At 41.4% G+C, this 15,228-nt stretch overlaps 1 protein-coding gene across 1 annotated transcript in view; it reads left to right on the top strand.

The window, feature by feature from the left end:
• Positions 1-15,228, top strand: part of LHFPL4 (LHFPL tetraspan subfamily member 4) — a 93,128-nt gene that overhangs the window by 17,579 nt on the left and 60,321 nt on the right. The window lies entirely within an intron of this gene.

Below are 15,228 nucleotides of genomic sequence, written 5' to 3'. Positions count from 1 at the left end.
ACAGAGTGGTACGATTACTTCCTTTAATGTAGACACTCCTGTTGATGCAGCCTATAATCTGGAGTATGGGGCACCTGGCTGGGAGTCAGCTGTATTAAGATCACTGTTCACCAAAAGGTCATGAGTTCGAAGCCAGCCTGGGTCAGAGTGAGCTTCCAACCAATTTGTGTAGCTTGCTATCGACCTTTGCAGCCCGAAAGACAGTTGCATCTGTCAAGTATGAAATTTAGGTACCCCTTATGTGGGGAGGCTAATTTACGATGTCATAAAAATCTCCAGCAAGCATGCAAAGAATGAGGAAGTACTTCATCAGTGTAACAAATAGACGGTGAAGCGACAGCTCCCCTGGTGGCCAGAATACCCTCATGAAAAGCTGGAATATTAAATAACCTCTGTGTGTCTGTCTATATATATGTTGTGTGTCTATGGTATTGAATGTTTGCCATGTATATGTACATTGTAATCCGCCCTGAGTTCCCTGTGGGGTGAGAAGGGTGGAATATAAATACTGTAAATAGATAAATAAATAAATAAATAAATAATCATATTGGCTTTTTTTTTAGCAGCCATACTACATAGGTAGAGATTAATTTTGTTGTCTGCATCCATACACCCTTCTTGGTCATTAAGATGTGATACAGAGACCTTGCTTTTTGCCCATCTGTAAGGTCAATCTGATTTTTAGGTATAAGGACTTCTACTTATTCCTCCACTATGACACCAAATACGGCAATCTCCAGATGTCCCATTGCTGTCATTATCACTTGTGAAGTACTTTTAGATGCCCTTCTGGTTCCTGTATAAAACTCTTTCATCCTATAATCCCATAGTTAGACACTACCACCATCCTTGAACTAGTGCTGCATCCACAGATATCATGTGTCTGAATTCAACCAATGATAATACTATAGTGTTCCCAGAAGCACATCTGTATAATACCAAAATAATTAATCAACATGCAGTTAAAGATTATTTATTTAACACATCTAAATCCTAATTGACTCTACTAACTCTTTCACTATTTCCTCATAATCCTAGCTGAACCTAATTAACTGTCCTCAGTCTAACTAATCCCTATCTCTTCTTCTAACTAACTCTAACTCTAATATTGACAGACTCCATCTGGATCTTATTAAGCATTCAGGCTATCACCAGTCGACCCCACCAGTTCCCACTTTCACCCCTTACTAAACAAAGTCTTATTTCACTGAACATACAATAAGTGATACCCATAAACATGTTTTATCTTAATTTCTCTAATAAACACAACAACATGTTTTTAACAAATGTCTCTAATGAACACAACACGTTTTGACATCACCATGGGCACAAGAGACGATCCTCTAAACACAGGTCTAACATTACGGCATTGTTTTGACTGCTCAGTGTTTTGTCTTCCTTTCAGATTTTTTTTCACTTTTGAGTGTCTTGCATGCCACTACAAGTTGAGGCTCGCCTATCCAGAATGCTTGGGACCAGAAATATTTTGGATTTTGGAATACCTGTATTTGAATATATATAGTGAATGTGGTATAGGGTGGAAGGAGGGCTTATCACATGTCTAGTGGCTACTCAGTTTTTCACCTCATAGGGGAAAGAGAAGGGAAGTCCATTTCCACAAGCCCCATGTAAAAAAATGGGGCTGTCAGCATACTTTCTGGCCTTATAGAAAAATAGCTGGAAAGTATTTTCCATTATCTTTCTCCCACTAGGACGCCTTTAGGAAAAACTCAGCAAGTGCTGGCCATGTAACAACTCCTTTTCTCCAAAGATGGAAATAGGCAACTGGTAGCAAAAAAAGTTTTGAACTACAGAAGTTTGCATTTCAGGATAAGGAAATCTCAACCTGTATAAGAGAGCATTGTTATTTTGGTTTAAAATTTCTCTATATATGATTAAAAATATACCCTACCACGTGAAAAGGTCTTTGATGGCAGCCTGCAAAGCATATAAATAGATACATAGGAGCTGTGGGTCTTTGGGTCAAGATTCCCAAGTGGCAAGAGTTGGAAAGAAAGAAAGTACAGAACTACAACCACTTAGAATAAGTGAAGTGCTGAATTAGATGGATGAATGATCTGACCCAGTACAAGATAGCTTCCCATTATGATTGCTCTTTACCAAAATATATACTCTCTGGTCCAGAAGAGATGGGGAAAGAGTGTAACTCAGTGGAAAAGGACATGCATTCAACTGCTATCATTGTTGTGTACCTGCAGGTTGTTTCTGAATCATGATGACCCTAAAGTGAACCTATCATGGGAATTTCTTCGATTTTTTTCGGGAAGGGGGGTGCCTTTACTTTTCTTTGAGGCTGAGAGAATGCGACTTGAAAACAAAGACATGGTTATGGGACCAAGCCTTTGGCCAGTAAACTAATGCAGCGCAAAGAAAAATTAGGAAATATGTGCAATGACAAACAGAATGGCTACGGTGTACGATTTTTGGATCATGTGATTTTAATATTTATACTAGAATGTTTTAAATGCTTTGTTTTAACATTTAAATGTTTATGTGTTATGTTTAATGGTTTTAATGATCTTCATTTATAGTTATATGTTGGTGTTTAGTTATTACAGTTTTTCCTCTATATGTAAATGGTAGGGCTGGGCGATTTCGTTCGTTAATTTCGTAATTCGTTATTGATTCGTATTTAAATTAGCTTACGAACCGATATTGAACCATTTAGGAGCAACTAAAAATCGAAACAAATTTTTCAATTCATTTCGTAATCGTTTCGTAATCGTTTCGAAATCGTTTTGTTATTACTTCCGTATGTCTGGTGCAAGTTTTATAGTTGTTGTTTGTTTTCTTAGTGATAAAAAAAATAAATTATCACACCAACAGTCAACAACAGAGGGAGAGGGAAGCTTCAGAAGTTCCCCCTGTCCCATTTGGAGGTTTTTTTAGCGTATTGCGCAGTCGCGTCCGCCATTAACGAATCGATTCGTAATCGATTCGTAATCGATTCGTAATTGTTTCGTAATTTACGAAATTTCGTATATTTCAAACTTTTTTAAAGAAAAATTTCGGAATTCTTTTAAAAAACGAAACACAAAAACCCCCTAAAAACGAATTGAGTTTAGAAACAAATTTTTCCGTGGTTACCCAGCCCTAGTAAATGGCATTGAATTTTTGCCATTAATATGTTGTAAACTGCCTTGAGTCCCACCCCGGTAAATAAATAAATAAATAAATAAATATATGTTCACCCAGTGAGTTTCTGTGGTCGAGCCATAGTCCAGCGCTCACCATGCTGACTCTCACAGTACTTGGATACTCCTGTTTGGGAAGTTCTTGCACTGTTAGATTTACAGTGGAAAAGAACCTATAGCCTTTAAAACAGTGGTTCCCAACCTTTGGACCTCCAGGTGTTTTGGACTTCAACTCCCAGAAATCCCAACCAGCTTCCCAGCTGTTAGGAATTGTGGGAGCTGAAGTCCAAACCACCTGGAGACCCAAAAGTTGGGAAACACTGTGTGGGACTCCACTAGCATTGACCCCAGACAGTATGCTAAATGAGCAGGGATAATATAAAGGGCATTGGAGTCCATCCTCTCTGCAGCACTACTGATTCAACCAGCTTGCAAACCTTCCACCTCTGTGATATTTATAGTTCTGTTGATTTTCCATTCCCTTATTCTCCAGATTGTTACTTCTGATGTTTTTAAAATGATTTACCTTGTTAGCTGTCTTGGACTAAGCTAAGAAGGGTTGGATATATGGATATACTGAGTGAACGAAATACAAAAAATCGGCAGCATAAGAACTGATTCCTGAACATCGTTAACTAAAAAGAGCAGGTAGCAGATGGTGGGGAAAGTCTCTCCTCTGCCTGATACTCTGTGAAACTGTTGCCAGTCAAAGCAAATGGCACAGGACAAGCAGTTGACCCTGAGGTGCTTCAAGGCAGATGCCTCCAAGCAGTAGCAATCAAAAGACATTATGTAACTCTTGCAACTTCTGCTGTTTATGTCGAGTATGCGTCAGCTGACCTGGATGCACATAAGCAATTGAGTTCCCATGATCTCTGCTGGATTTCAGCAGCTACATCCAAGGCTACAGCTACACCAAATTCCTCCTAATTTGCAGGGACAGCTCTGCCATCCTCTGTGGTGCAAGAAAGTGCCAGAGTACCCATTCTCACAAGAGCATCCTCTTCTATAGTCTAATTCCTTTCCAAAGTGGGCGGTAATGCCAAGGAGAAGGCGTTTTGTGGTGGCATTGCTGTTTTCCAACAGTGTGGTTGTGGCAGACATGGCTAAAAGAAGATCACAGGTTGGCACAAATATAGCCTACATGTATGTGCACAGCCTGTCAGCTATGTGTTAACCACCCGTTGCCAAAGTGAACACTGCAAGACTGAAAATGGTCCCTGTACTTTTAATGGTTACATAGCATAGCAAAGGGAATTTCCATAGGCATTGCTTGTCACACAACCAGGTCACAAGCAACCCCTGCTGAAATTCCCTCATCCACACAACCTTTAATGATAAAGGAGTCACTTTTCACTCTGACAAACCCAAAGTTGCCCCTGATATAGACGCTAGTGATTACGTGGATCAATAGCCTATGTTCTCTAGGTAAGGCTGTAGAGGTATTCCCATTAATCTTGTCAGAAGGAAATCCCTAGGCATTGGGTAAGCTTTAGTAAGTTCCAAATGTGAGGGAGATCTCTGGTTTTGAGCTTCTGTGTATTGCATGGGTTGATTGGAGCAGAAACGCAGAGTAGCTGCATATTTTTGCTTCTTATAATCATAGACCTAATTGTTATCCCAAAAGTCATCTAGTCTATCCCATAGAATCATACAGTTGTAAGAGACCTTGTGGGCCATCCAGTCCAACCCCCTGCCAAGAAGAAGGAAAATCACATTCAAGTCATCCATCCTCTGTTTAAAAACCTTCTGTACAGGAATATACAACTAAATCATTTCTGTATTATGACTATTCAACCTCTGATTAAAGATTCAGAAGGAGGACAGTTCATCACTTTCTGATGCTTTCTTTTCCACTATTAAACAAGTTTTACTGTCAGGGAATTCTTCATAATGTTTAGGTAGAATGTACTTCCTTGCAGTTTGAATCTATTGCTTCATATGCTAGTCACTTGGACAGCAGAAAAGAAGCTGCTTCCATTTCCTGCATCATGTCCCTTCAGGGATTTAAATATGGCATTTGAATCAACTTTCACCTTTTCTCCAGGCTAAATATTCTCAGTTCCCTAAGCTGCTCATCATAGGGCTTAGTTTCCACAAACCAGAAGTGAACATGGTATTCCAAGTGTGGTGAAAAGCAGCCTTTACTTTTTGATATAGGCAGGATATTATACAGAGCAGCAGCACTCCTGGGCAGTATGGACTGAACTATAGGGAACTGAGGTTAAGGCTTTCTTGCTCTCGCTTCCCTTTTTGGTTACTAGGCCTTGTCTACACTGCCAAGTAATCCAGTTCTGAATCTGGTGTAGACTCATATAATCTAGTTCAAAGCAGATAATCTGGAATCAGAAACTGTATTATATGGCAGTGTAGATCCAGTTTGAGATCAAAGTTAGAGAAATGTAAGTTCTTACAAAAGTATTAGAAGCTAAATCTTTCTTTTGTTGTGCCATGGCAATCCCTGCCCTCTTAAGGTTATCATAGAGTGTTCACAAGTATTCCAATTGCTGAGCTGACATCATCAGCCAAAGAATGCAAATAGTACAGTTTGAGCAAAAGAGAAAGAAAAGTTCCCTTTAGATTACATTCGTGATAGCCAGCATGGTGTAATAGTTTGAATGTTGGATGAAGGTGCTGGAATCCCCTCTCAACCCTGGAAACCCCCAGATGGCCCTGGACAAGTCACACTCTCTCAGCCTAAGGGGAGACAATGGCAAATCTTTAAAGAAAGTCTCACTGCCAAGAAAGTCTCACTGTAGCTTCCCCCTCATTTCTGGGTCTGCTTAAACTCCTTTTATCCCTTTAAAGCTCTATATAGTTTGGAAATGATTTCCCAAAGCACCATCAAATTGCTTTCTTATGTGTCTGAGACCCTGATCTGAATCCCTTCTCCAAATGAAATGAGATGGATAACTGTTTGGATGAGGTATTTTTTGTTTAATGGCATCCCACTTATGGAAGAGCCAATATTGAGTGTGTGTTGTTTTTCATTCTAAGCATCTTTGCATTAAAGCAGCGTGGTTTGAATGTTGGACCACAGGTGCATCTTCCCTGTAGATTTAATGCAGTTTTAAACCACTTTAACTTCTATTGGTCAATCTTATGAAATCCTGGGAGTTGTAGTTTGGTGGGGCACCAGCATTCTTTATCTTCCATTATTCTATAGCTTTGAGCCATGGTAGTTGATTCTACATTTAAGATACATCCTGAGACTCTGGCGCATAGAGGTCAAATCCATGAAACCCCGCAGGATAACCTTGGGCAAGTCACACACTTTTCGCTTCAGAAAACCCTGTGATGTGACTTGCCACAAGTTGGAAATATCTTGAAATAATTCAACAGCCCCAGGCCCCATCTACACTGGCATATAATGCAGTTCAACGCAGTTCACCTGCATTATGAAACTGCAAAATAAGGCAGTGTGGATGGGGCTCCAGTCTGGGAGAAAAGCAAATTATATGTTCAATCAATAACTAGCAACAAAAAGCTTTGCATTCATCCCAGCCCCTTGAACATTCTGGGCTTGTGCATTTTAACAAGCATTCTGGGGTTGTTGTGAAGCATTTTGGTTTTGTATTTATGCTGCTTTTCATTTTGTGGTCTAGTGTTTCATTTTATAATTAAACAGGTTGTTTATCTATTGCAAACCATTCGGAGGATGTTATGGGTCAGCATACAAATGTTATCCTCTGTTCCGATTCTCCTCCTCGTGCTTTTTAATATCTGAGGCTTTGTGTGCTACTTTAACTCTTTCTGTTTTAATCTTGTAAAAAAAATTCATTTTGGACTGTGGGCTGAAATCCAGTTGTTAGTCCCAACTATAGCTGATTCATTTAATCAATTGGGACTTATATAAAGTGGTGACTTAACATGCCCCATGGATGCAATAGGTGTACGTTGATTGGCACAAACAATTGGATTTAGTTCCCCAAAACAATTCCTGAAACTAAAAGAATTATGGTATTTATTTACAGTTCTTATATTCCGCCCTTCTCACCCCGCAGGGGACTCAGGGTGGATTAAAGTCAACACATATATGGCAAACATTCAATGCCAGTTTGACAAACAACGTTTAACACACAAATACACCGAGGCTATTTAACTTTTTTCTGGCCGCCAGGGGAGCTGCTGCTTTTCATCGTCCATCAGCAACACCGATGAAGTTCTTCCACATTCCACATTCCCCGGAGTCTTTTTTTCTTTATGGCCTCATAAATTAGTTAAATTTAGCCTCCCACACAAGGTGGTACCTTATTTTCCTACTTGACAGATGTAACTGTCTTTCGGGTTGCAAAGGTCGACAATGGGCTACACAAATGACTGGACGCCCACTCCAGCCCGGGCTGGCTTCGAACTCATGACCTTTTGGTCAGAGTGGTCTTAATGCAGCTGACACTCAGCCAGCTGCGCCACAATCCCGGTGTAAAACAGCAGCCGTTAAAACCGATCCAGTTAACAACTATTGAAAAGAAGTGATATCTAAAGGATGTGGCTATGGCATTTCACCCATCTTAGCACATTGGGAACATGTTGAAAAGGGCCAGCCCAACCATTGGGCAAGTACCTATGTGTCTTCAACTTGTTTTCCACATATGGCGGCCATATTCTAGGGATTTCTGGGCATGTTTATTCACAGGAGGTTCTCTATGCCTTCCACTGAAGCTGAGAAAGCCTGACTTGTCCAAGGTCACCCAGTGGATTTCCCATGGCCAAGCAGGGCTCCTGAGTAGTCAATTCAAAAACATTACACTGTTTGACAAAACTGGACATGCAGGTTAAAAATTTACAAACTTTTGTGCTGGAGCAGCTCAGTGGTCCACTGAAATCAATGTTTATTTATTTATTTATTTTTATTTACTTCATTTGTATACTACTTTTCTCACCTGAGGGAGGGGACCAGACTCAAAGCTGTTTCCAACATATGGCAACATTCAATGCCTCACATAAATAAAAACCTAACATAAATCAATAATAACATACAGCTATTAATTAAATCATAAAAACGTTGGACTATGTTGGACTATTATTTCCAGCATTCCTTAACATTGACTCTGATAGCTGGCAAGACTGGAGTATGCAGTCCAACAACATCTGGAAGGCTGCCTGATTCATATTACTGATTTTGATCCAGCCGGGATCTCCTACAAAGGTGGATCGATAAGATATATTAGATAAACTGCCCATCCACATGAACATGAAAAATTATTATTATTATGTTTATGTTTATTTATACCCCACTTTTTCTCTCCACAAGGAGACGCAAAGCGGCTTACATTAAAAGCATTTCAATACAGTTTAAAATCTACAAATATACAAACATTTAAACAAAATTAAATATCATTGGTATTCTTAAAAATCAGTTATGTCTTCTATCAACTCAGATTCTTAGTTCTCGCTAGCCCCATATGATGTAGAGCAGTGGTTCTCAACCTGTGGATCATCAGATGTTTTGGCCTTCTACTCCCAGAAATCCTAACACCTAGTAAACTGTCTGGGATTTCTAGGAGTTGTAGGCCAAAACACCTGGGGACTCACAGGTTGAGGACAACTGATGTAGAGCAAAAAGCCTCAATCTTCGCTTTTCCATATGCTTTCTACTACAATTCCCAGATCCTCTGACATTTGATTATGTACTTAGGAGCTTATGAGAACTTAAGTGTAAAATCTATGAAGGACTAAAAGTAGGAACCATGGGTCTACATCAGTTGTTCCCAACCTTTGGTCCTCAAGTTGTTTTGGATTTCAATTCCCAGAAATCCCGGCCAGATTGCCATGTTATGAATTGTGGAAGCTGAAATTCAAAACACCTTGAGGAAGCAAAGGTTGGGAACCACAGGTCTATATCATGACTAATGGCAGGTTTGCTCTCTGCTGATTTGCAGTGAATTGGTATAGGTTTTTAGCTACCAATTGGTTGACAACACAAACAAAATGCCTTTTACTACTAAATTATATTGCTGAAATAAAGAGAATTTGTGATAACTTGAAATGTATTCTAAGAAAGAACGCCGAGAAGTCTGTTCAGCTTTGACACTCCAAATTAAGCTCAGATACACCCTGCTCTTGAATTCCTTTTGTACTTAGCCTTTGGAGAATCTTGGAATCTTACTAAGGGAACATTTATATTGTGGAATTAATGCAGACTGACACCAATTTAACTGCCATTGCTCAGTAATATGGAATCTTGGGAGCTGTAGTTTTATAAGGTCTTCAGACTTCTCTGCTAAAGTGCTGGTTCTTCGCCAAACTACAACTTCCATATTTCCATAGCATTAAGCCATGGCAATTAAACAACATTAATTCTACAGCATATATGCATCCTTAAACACAGTAGACCCAACAAGACTGAATTTTGGTCTATACCAGGCATGGGAAAACTAAGGCCCGGGGCCAGGTGCAGCCCCCTAGGCACTTATCTCAGACCCTCCATTTTGCCTGTCCTTTCAGCATAAGGACGTGGTGGCCCACCACATCTTTATGTAGAAAGGACAGAGGCGGAAGGCATGCAGCAACCAAGGGCTCTCCACCACTGTGTATCTTGCCCTCCTCCTGGCATAAGGACGGTACAAGCAGCCCTGTCCTTGTGCTGGGAGGACAGCCCCAAGAAGGCACACAGCAGTTAAGAGCCCTCCAGCTCTTGGGCATTGCCTGTCTTGCTGTTCTCCCAGCATAATTATGAGAAGACAGCCCAAAGATTTGGGGGGGGGGGGGAGGATCGGGGCAGTTGCTGCATATCTCATTTTCCTCCCGGCATAAGGAGGTAGTAGCAAGTAGCCCCATCCTTATGCCAGGAGGACAACCTGAGGATTCCCCGGGCCCTCTCCCAGACCCTTCCCCCTCTCATGCCCATTCCACCAAGTGTGTGCCCAAGTTGCGCTCCTGAACTGACCACACCCTCCTGGCTGGGCCCACAATGCGGCCCCAAGGCAAAAAAAATTGCCCATGACTGGTCTATACCAACATTTCCAATCTAGTGCCTTCTAATTGTTCTGTCTAGAAATGTTCAATCTATCTGAAGGGCATCAAGGCGAGCAAGACTAGTTTGCTAAACTAAGAGGAGCAGCTCTCAGCCTTTTAGCCCTCTTGCTCTTCCAGAGTCCAACCATCACAATCAATGGCCAGGGATTATGGGAGCTAGAGTTAAAAAAATCCAGAGGGCCAATAATTGAGAATCACTGCTTTAGGCTTTTAGCCCAGATTATCTTCCAGTTCAGCCTGGAAACACATGCTAGAAACTAAACCTGGGTTGTTTTGCATTCCTAGCATGTGTTTGGCTAGTAAACTACAGCCCATACTAGCATACTTGGTTCCTTGTCCCCGATATTTGGTGATCAGTGATATCTGCTGCCTATAATGTGAGTATATTAGGAAGGGGTGAGTCATGTCAGCCCCTTTGCTGGCAGCTTTCCTTTGTAGCCCCATTATTTTATCATTTTTAAAGGGTGGTTTCATTGCAGACCAGCTGTAATCATCCAAGTCAGGCAGCCATTTCTGCAGCAAAAGACTTGAAAGACTTGGATGATTACATCTGGCTGCCGGACCTCAGAGAAAGAGGAAGAAACAGAGATAGAAGAGAGACAGAGGAGGAGAAAAAAATTCAGCTCTGCTGTCCTACTGCTGTATTCAGACCAACAGTCTTTCACTCTGCAGTTGGCATCGGGGTTAGAGCCCTGCACATACATACATGCATGGGCACAAATACAATGCATCTGGGCCTTGAATACACAGTCCCAGATATTAGGGAATTTGACCATAGCCTTTGGAGAAGAATTTGGGGTGAGGAAGTAGCAACTATATGTGTAAGAATTGGCACGATAGTCTAAAGACAACTACAATGAGACAAGATCAGCAAAAAGCCTCCAGCATCCCTTGCCTGCTGCTTTATTCTCAGCAGCCGCTCTGACAAGGAGATGCGCCGTGAGGGGGGCGGATTGGGAAAATAAATGTACACTTTCTCTGGGGACCCAGCGGGGAGTGCTAGCGAAGCAGGGAACCTGCCGCAAGAACAGGAGGGGAAAGGGAGGAGGAGAAGAAAGCGGCTGGGTTGGGGAGAAAATGCTTGCCTGGGATTGCGGTGTTGCAGATTTTTCTCCGATTTCAAAGGCACCGTTTGTTTATGATCCCCTCTTGTGCAACACAATATCCTGTCTCAGGGAAGGGAATGAGCCCCCGAGTCTGGCCCAGAGCTCAGAAATTCGTCAGAGAGAATAGTTGCAGACATGGTATGAAGAATAGTATTTACTTTCTACCTATCAGTTACTGATTTTGTAGCACTTTCAGACATTCTCCATCCTCCCGCCCGCCCCCCCCCCCCAATGCTTTTATATCTGTCTTGTGTCTTATCCTTGTCACACCAAGGTCATGTAATGAATCTTGTGGCTGAGGGTGGAATTTAAATCCCTTTTGCTCAAACACAAAGTCAAATTCCAGTCACAGGGTTGCTTAATTTGGATTGGAGGAGTTGCTGAGAATGGTGTGCCTAATCTTTTATTTTTCTTACAAATATTTGTTTTAAAAATTAAAATAGCAAAAAGACAAAAGCAAAACAGTTCAAGGTATAAACATTTACTTCACTATGATAAGATTACTGTTTTTTGAACATCAATAGATGCATCTTAATCCTTATAACTATGTTGATCATACCCCACCAATACAATTCACAGATAAACTTTTAAAATAAGATGAATTGATATTCATATTTGCATCTCTGAATTTCACTAAGTGTCTTTGTCTACCTCAGGCACAACTATGTATAAGGAAAATACACTTTCCAATCCAAAATGTTTGTGCAAGTGATGATGTGGTTGCAAGGGCAACAGAAACAGAGACAAATACAAGTGGCTCTCTGTATCCACAGACCCTGCATGTCCAGGTTCAACTATCCATGATGTGAAAATATTTTTTAAACATTCCCAAAAGCAAACCTTGATTTTGTCATTTTATGTAAGAGACACTATTTTACTAATGGGAATTGGGCATCTATGGATTTTGATAAACATGGGGGGTAGGGGGTCCTGGGTCCAAGATTCAACAGATACCAAGGACTCACTGTGTGTAGAATTTCCTGGTAAGTGTCATTGTCCTACCGAAATAGATCATGGAGTTGGAAGAGACCTCATGAGCCATCCAGTCAAGAAGCAGGAAAATCACTTTCAAAGCACCCCTGACAGATGGCCATTCAGACGGCCATTTAAAAGTCTCCAAAAAAGGAGCCTCCACTACAGCACAGAGACTTCTGGGGACATTACATTCTACCACTATGATAGGAAGAGCCCTCCCAGTTTGGACCACAGGCTGTTAGCAGTCTTGTCTGCTTTCAGTCTTGACTTTGCATGCCGAAAAGTGGTATCATTGGGCAATGCCATCTTTTCCATGCAGTTTCCTGTGGAGTTAAAACTGACTGCAGAATTTATCTTGATTATCTGATTGGCAGTGCTTGGCTTCATAGGGTAGTTCCAAACATGATACTTTCTAGTTAGTGGGGTTGGCCGAGGAATCCAATTACAACCCATAGTCCAACAGACATATCTTAGCCAAAGCTTCTAAAGCTTGCTTTTGTAGATAGAATCCCTCTGGTATTCTGGAAAAGTATAATTCCAAACAATATTTTTTCAAGATTTTTCTCAGTCTTTTTCCCCTGAACCCCCTTTGTGCTGTGGAATCCTCATATTCCCGAATGGTGACAACTATGTCCAGAAAAATGTGCACATTTGAAAAGAGGAGGTAGGGCTAATACATAATACATGATAATACATGATATCCACAAATAAGGGTATGACGTTGCCTAGAAAAAATGCAGTCAATTGAGTGTTAATTGTCCTAGCTACATCCTATGGCAGTGGTTCTCAACCTACAGGTCCCCAGATGTTTTGGCCTTCAACTCCCAGAAATCCTAATAGCTGGTAAACTGGCTGGGATTTCTGGGAGTTGTACGCCAAAATACCTGGGGACCCACAGGTTGAAAACCACTGTCCTATGGGATCCTGGGTTTGTTGTTTGAGAGACCAAGAATTCAGATTGTTCCTCCCCAATCTGCAAACCCCATGATTCCAGAGGACAGAGCTATGGTAGTTAAAGTGGGTTCATAATCTTATGATTATGCAACATGACAGGGCCAACTAAAATGTAATGTCATACACCAACCCAATATAACTGCAATATCAGTTGATACACAAGGCTCCAGTGTTTGCATTTTCTACTTGTATAACTCTCTGGAAACTCCTGAAAGGGCACTATTTCGCTGGGGGAGGGTGTCATTAGCATTGCTAGTATGGATTAATGATTGCATAAGAGAGAGAAAGTAAGTGTGATGCAATGGTTAAAGCATTGGATCAAGATTTGCAAATTGTACACTAAACTGACTAGGTGGCCCTCCATATTTGCAGGTTTGACTTTTGGGGATGTAATTATTTGTGGATTTGATTAATATGATCAAATTATCCAGTGTCTTTTTTATGGCCAGCTTCCAGTTAACGATGGAGTTGTATTGGAGGACCTAGCGATTTCTAGAGAAGTGTTCTTTCAGATGGAAAAAACAGCATTTTTTTATTCAGTTTTTCACTTTTGCAGGGGCTCTGCGCTTCTAAAACCCAGCAAATGCAGACATCTACCTGCAATGTGAAAGGGCCCTATAACGGACAAAGACTGGATGTAGATGGGGAAGAGGGAAGGAAGCCAACACGGGCTACCATTATAGAGAAGCTTGTCCTTGCCTGTCATTGTTGCACTGTGAAACGAAAAGCAGTGGCAGTGCTGTGTAAAAAGCCAGGGCCATTCTTTTCCTCATCATGCAGCTACAAAACCACAGGGGCCGAGAACACTGATTGGAAGGTTGGGCTGCTTGCTTGTTCTTTCAGAATGCCCTGGATTTGCCCTCTGGGCCTCCGTGACTTGTTGCTGGCTTATTTCTCATTTGCTCAGCGTCAACTGCTTAACACCTGATTCTGTGACAGCCCCCTATCTTTGTCACTCAGGAAGGAAAAACAAAGCTTTCTTGCTCTTGCTGTCCTCTGTGGCTGAGGGCAAAGTAATCACTCTCCAGCGTGTATGCATTTTTCCCTTAATTGCTCCTTCTATGTCTCGGTGACCCAGCGGAGGCTCTGATTTACTTCTAGGAACGGTGCGTCTCTCTCTTTTCCTCCAGCTGATATTCCATATCATAGCCCCAGGTCAAAATGCTCTGCCTACTTTTCTCCTTGTATTAACTCCCTTGGTAGGGGGCTACTTTAACTGCTCATTTGCTCTCTAATTCCTATCCTTCCTTCCAACCAAGGAAACCAAAACTTGGAAAAGAAACTGTTTGAAAGACTGTTTCTAGAATTTCCCAGCTAGCACTGAAATCAAGATGGTGACCATGGTTTTTATTACCATGGCATCTTATTCTCACAGTAACCCTATAAAGTAGATTGGGCTGAGGGAGGGAATAACTGGCCAAAAGTTACCCAACATTATGGCTTGAGTGTTAGACTAGAGCTCCGGAGGCAAGGGCTTGGGTTTTCATTGCAAAGCAGGGTTTTGAGCCCTGGCCTCCAGAGCTGTAGTCCAACATTCAGACTACTACCTGATAGATTACTTTTGGCCACAAGTCATCTTGGGCAAATCACATGCTCTCAGTCTCAGAAAAGCCCGTAAGTTAAAGCCATATGTTGGAAATGAGTTGAAGGCACACAATAGCAATTATGTATTGTCGAAGGCTTTCATGACTGGGATCACTGGGTTGTTGTATGTTTTTTGGGCTATATGGCCATGTTCTACAGACATTCTCTCCTGACGTTTTGCCTGCATCTATCACCTCACCTCTGAGGATGCTTGCCATAGATTCAGGCAAAATGTCAGGAGAGAATGCCTCTAGAACATGGTCATATAGCCCCAAAAACCTACAACAACCCAATAACAATGATGTTTCTAAACAGAATAGAGTCTTGAGCCTCTTTTTTCTTGGTCTTAGACCAGTGGTTCCCAAAATTTGGACCTCAGGTCTAAGAAGTACTGATAATTTGCCCACTTGGAACATCTGGGAGTTGAAGCCCCAAACACCCATATGACCAAAGGCTGGGAATCACCACCATAAACC

The sequence above is a fragment of the Anolis sagrei genome, chromosome 2, assembly GCF_037176765.1.
Source record: "Anolis sagrei isolate rAnoSag1 chromosome 2, rAnoSag1.mat, whole genome shotgun sequence".
Lineage (NCBI taxonomy): Eukaryota > Metazoa > Chordata > Lepidosauria > Squamata > Dactyloidae > Anolis > Anolis sagrei.
This window is presented reverse-complemented; position numbering and strand designations above follow the sequence as displayed.